Here is a 6,067-nt window from a genome sequence, read left to right on the forward strand (position 1 = left end):
AAACAAACTAAATGAAGATGGTAAGGTATCAAGGAACAAAGATAGACTAGTATGCAAAGGATATTCACAAGAAGAAGGTGTAGACTATGGAGAAACTTTTTCTCCTATTGCAAGATTGGAAGGTGTCAGAACCTTACTTGCATATGCTGCATACAAAGGATAGAAAGTTTATCAAATGGATGTTAAGTCAGCATTTCTCAATGGCATATTGGAGGAAGAGGTTTACATTGAGCAACCTAAAGGTTTTGTTGATCCAGACAAGAAGGACATGGTGTGCAAGTTGCATAAATAATTATATGGTCTGAAACAAGCCCCTAGAGCATGGTATGAAAGATTACATAACTAAATTATTTAGATTGGTTTTCAAAGAACTTATGAAAACAAAAGTCTGTGCATAAAGGAAGGACCAGATAATAAGATTGTTTTGGCAAAAATATTTGTAGATGATACTTTGTTCATAGGAAATGGTGATCTCTGCAAAGAATTCTCAGAACAAATGAACAAGGAATTTGAAATGTCAATGTTTGGTGAGATAAAATTCTTTTTTGGTCTTCAAATTCAGCAGAATAAGAATGGCATTTACATCACTCAATCTAAATACATGAAGGAGATACTAAAAAATTTTGGTATGGAAGACTACAAACCAGTTGGGACTCCTATGTGTACTGGATTAAAACTAACCAAGGATGATGAATCAAAGGAAGTGGATTAGATATTGTATAGATATATGTTTGGAAAGTTGCAATATGTAGTGCACACAAGATCAGACATTGCCCTTGCAGTAGGAATTGTAGCAAGATTCTCATCAAAAACCAAAAGAAAATCACATGATGGCAATCAAAAGAATCATGAGATACTTGAAAGGAACTGAAGAATATGGATTATGGTATAAACTTGGAGGAAAATTGGATTTAAAGGTGTTCATTGATGCAGATTGGGTAAGAAATATTGATGACAGAAAGAGAACAAGTGGAGGAGCTTTTTTTCTTGGAAAAAGGTTGGTTTCTTGGACAAGGAAAAAGTAGAATTGTACATCTCAATCCACAACAAAAGCTGAATATGTTGCAGTAGCAGTAAATTGCTCAAACATTGTGTGGTGTAAACAATTATTGAAAGATATGAAGCAAGAAATTATAGAACCAGTTGTTATGTTTTGTGATAATACAAATGCAATTAACATCTCCAAAAATTTGATGATGCATTCAAAAACCAAGCACATTGCCATAAAGTGTCACTTTGTTAGAGAATTGGTGCAAGAAAAGGAAATAAGATTGGAGTATGTGCATACAAAGGAACAAATTGCTGACATATTCACAAAGCCTTTACCTAAGGATGCATTCTTGTATCTAAGAGGTAAGTTAGGGGTCATTCCCCTATCCGAAGCTCACTAAAATACTGTTTAGTGATGCATCAATAGGAATAGAATTGAAGATCTATCAGTTGATGTAGCAAACCAATGAAGACATTATATATGAATCAATACATTAGGTACAATGTTATTCAGTTGTTTTGAGCTATCTTTGGCATGTGTTGTCAAAGTGGGAGAATATAAATAATAAGAGTTTGTGTAAGAGGGAGTTTTGTCTTTAAAAGACTTGTTTTCAAATTTTATTCTACTATGACATGTGTTGCCATCAATGCCAAAGAGGGAGATTGTTGAATACAATTGTTCAATTGTGAGTTGTCTTTGATGTCACACAAATGTCATATCAGTCATCAGATAGTCCCTACCAAACTCAAAAAGTCAGCATAGCAAAGGTCAATGTCTATCGAGCTCAGAAGGTCAGCAAGGCAATAGATAGTGTCTACCAAGCCCAAAAGGTTAGTAAGGATAGCTTGTAGTGTTTACCAAGTAGACAGCTGGTTATCGAGCCTTCAAGGTAATCAAAGAAATTTAGCTCTTACCAAGCTCACTCGGTAATCAAAGAAAACATGACAAAAGTAGTTCTTATCGAAATCACTCAATAATCAAAGAAAATATGATAGAAACAGTTCTTACCAAGTTCACTCAGTCATCAAAGGTAATTTGTAAAAGTAGTTCTTACCAAGTAAACTCGGTAACCAAAGGAATTTAAGATATTGTAATGTTAATTGAGTCAAGAAGGTTAACTCTAGAAATTCCTAGAAGCAGTATTTATCAAGTAGGGTTAGCTAGTAAAGGACGTTTATTTTTTTAAGAATAATATCTATAGCCGACTGTTGAATGGTTTATTGGTAAATGTAATATGTAAATGAGCTGACTTGACAACCTGAATGATATAAGTAAGAAGTCAAGTTGTGAATTAAAAGGTGTATGAGGTGGAAGAATGTGAAATTAATATGATATGAAGACTGATTATTGTGGAAGCAAATTCGAACAATGATCAGAGATCATTGAGAAGCAGCAGAGCCATATTTGATCAAGGAGGATCTAATGATGCTGAATAGAGACCTGTATGCAAAAAATTTAGTTGCATCTTGTTTAAGTCAATTCATTATTGCTTTCTAACCATTATAGAAGTGATTTCAAATCTCTTAACAGAGTTGGTTTAAAAGCCATTTTGTAAATCCTCTAACAAGATGATAGTTCAGTCGAATTGTTCTAAAGACCTCTAGCAAGGCCACTCCTAACAAGGTGATTAAATCCTCTAATAGAGTCACACCTAATAGTTTTTATTGTAACCTTTAATAGGGTTGGCTCTTAATAGGGCTCACTTCAGAAGAGTGAAATATTGGTGACTAGTTACTTGGTGGTTTTTCCCATATTGGGTTTCCACATTAAATCTGGTGTCTCTTGTGTTCATTTTATTTTCAATTACATGCATGAATGCTTTAAAAGAAAGTAATAGTTTAATTTACTGAGTTACAAAATTTATTTATCAAGTACAAGTAGTAACTAGGTCTTGAATACATCTAAGGGATTTGTGGATTAATTTTTGGTAGTAACTGATTCACCCCCCCCCCCCCCCCATCTCAGTTACTCTATCTTAATTCTAACAGACCATATCTAATGGTCGAGCAACAAAGAAATTTGATTTATATCCTCCAGCACAACTACAACTAGATTTAGGGGACGAAGAAGAAGATTTAAACTCTATAGTATATCTTATGATGTAACATAGACAATCTTTCCTAAAGTTGCAGGAAGAGGTTTCAGTAATTTAGAGTATCCTTACTAATATTTGTGTGGTAGAAAAAGATGTATCTAAGAGTTTCATGTTAGAGTTAACCACATATGAGGAATGCAATGAGAATTATATTTTCTGAAAGAAATAGATATTATTCATCAACTCTTACCATGTGAATTAGATACAATTCCAATCTCTAAGTTGGAATAATTGAGTCTAGCACTACTATTGAGTTGTCAAAAGGTCATAATCTTTACATCAATTCCAAATTATCTTCCACACAGAGGAAACAGTTAACAAAGTTGCTTCAAAAACATGAAAAGGCTTTTGCATGGGACTATGGGGATATGAAAGGATTGAGTCCTACATTATGTACCCATAGAATACACATCAATTAACGGTGTTTGTTGCTCCATCAACCCTAGAGAAGGATTAATCCAGTCCTTAGAGAAATAGTTAAAACTGAATTGCAAACATTTCTTGATGTTGGTTTTATTTATCCTATATCTGATAGTAGATGGGTGTCATCCCTAGTCATAATGCCTAAAAAGGGAGGTAAATGGTGAATTTTTTTAGATTACAGAGAATTGAATAAAGCAACAAAAAAGGATCACTTTCCTTTACCATTCATAGATCAAGTTTTGGACACTCTAGTTGGAAAGAAGTATTTCTCTTTTCTAGATGGGTATAGTGGTTATAATCAAATAAGTATTTCTCCTAAAGACCAAGAAAAAATCACATTTATATGCCCATGGGGTACTTTTGCATTTTTTTTTTGTCATTTGGCTTGTGTAATGCTCGTGCAACATTCCAATGAGTTGGCATCATCATTTTTGTTGATATATCACATGATTTTATGGAAATATATATGGATGATTTCACAACATTTGGAGCCACCTTTGATGAAGCCATGATGAATCTTGAAAAGGTTCTTATCCGGTGTAAAGAGCATAATCTAGAACTTAATAGTGAAAAATGTTTCATGCTCATGTAGGAAGGAGTGGTACTTGGTCATTTCATATCAGCTATAGAAACACAAGTGGACCCAGCTAAGATAGAGGTAATTCTAACACTGCCCATACCTATAAAACTGAATAATGTAAGATCTTTTTTAGGTCATATTGGATATTATAGGTGTTTCATAAAAGATTTTAGCAAGATAGCTAGTCCTTTGTACACATTATTGACTAAGGATGCTGAATTTATTTGGACACCTGAATGCAATGAAGCCTTCCTACAGCTTAAGAAACTTCTCACCACAGCACTAGTTTTACAAGCACCGGATTGGTCAATTCCATTTCATATCCATACTGATTCATCAGACTATGTCATAGGAACTATATTAGGACAAAAGCATGTTAATCTTGAGATGCCATTTACTATATTAATAAAATCCTTCATGGACCCAAGCTGAATTACACAATAAAAGAAAAACAACATTTAGTTGTAGCCTATGCATTGAACAAATTCAGACACTATGTGACTAGATATCCTATTTTTATTCATACTGATCACTCAACTATAAGGTATTAATGAATAAACCAACTATCACTAGTAGATTGGCAAGATGGCTCTTGTTGTTATAATAATTTAATATTATCATTATTGATAAGCCAAGAAAATCCAACATAGTTTTAGATTATTTATCTAGATTAACCATTACTGATGAAGATCCAACTCTAATCGAAGAAATTTTTCATAATGAACACTTGTTCCATATAGCAACTCATACACCATGGCATGTAGACATTACAAGTTATCTTGCTACAAATAGACTACCCCCACATTTCTCTTATAAAGAAAAGAGAAATTTAGTAGAGAAAAATTTCCAATACTCTTGGATAAATAGCAATCTCTTCTATCTAGGGCCAGATCAAGTCATGAGGAGGTGTATCAAGGAAGATGAGACATATGATATACTGAATGATTATCATGATGAACCATGTGGAGGATAGTTTGTAGGAACAAGAACAACACTAAAGATACTTACAATAGGATACTATTAGCCAACCCTAGATAAGGATGTAATGACATATATAGCTAATTGTGACAAATGCCAAGGATGGGCCAACCAACCAAAACTGATGAAATGCCACTCACTCTACAAGTTGTCATTACACCTTTTGACAGATGGGGCATGGACTTCATAGGTCCAATTGACTCACCATCAAGTGGAAAGTCCTACATCTTAGTATGTATGGATTATGTAACTAAATGGGTGGAAGCTAGAGCAATGAAAAATGCTAGAGATGAGAAAGTAGCTAATTTTTTTTAATCAAGAAATATTTGTCCATTATGGAGTGCCAAGAGAAATTGTCATAGATCAAGGATCTCAGTTTACATCAAATTTGATCACTTAGGTTATGAAGGAGTACAATATAAGACACCATAAATCCAATCCTTATCATTCTCAAGAAAATGGGCAAGCAAAGGTTACTAATAGAGAACTTGGAGCCATTCTGACTAAAATAGTACACATACATAAGAAAGATTGGACAAGTAGATTAACTAAAGTTGTTTGGGCATACCAGACCACATGGAAGACAACAACTAGATTTACTCCATTTGAGCTTATCTATGGTAAAGAAAAAATGTTACCCATTGAATTTGAACACAAGATATTGCACACTACTTTAGAATTGAACATCAATCTTCTTGTAGCACAACAAGAGAGACTTCCCCACTTAAAATTACTGGATGAAATATGAAAGAGATCTCTAGAAAGAAAAAAAAAATTATTCAACACCAGTGAAAGCATTGGCATGATGCACATATAAGGAATAAAAGATTTCAAATAGGAGATTGGGCCCTTCTCTATGATTCTCATTTTGAAGAGAATCTAAGGAAACTGTAGACTCAATGGTTAGGGCCTTATGAAATTTAGTATGTATTTGATAATAGCGCGGTGTAACTCACAACCATTGTTCCTATTCAATTTAAGTTTCTTGTGAATGGCCATA

Source organism: Cupressus sempervirens, chromosome 11 (assembly GCF_028749045.1).
Source record: "Cupressus sempervirens isolate cs-2001-9-10 chromosome 11, ASM2874904v1, whole genome shotgun sequence".
NCBI classification, from domain to species: domain Eukaryota; kingdom Viridiplantae; phylum Streptophyta; class Pinopsida; order Cupressales; family Cupressaceae; genus Cupressus; species Cupressus sempervirens.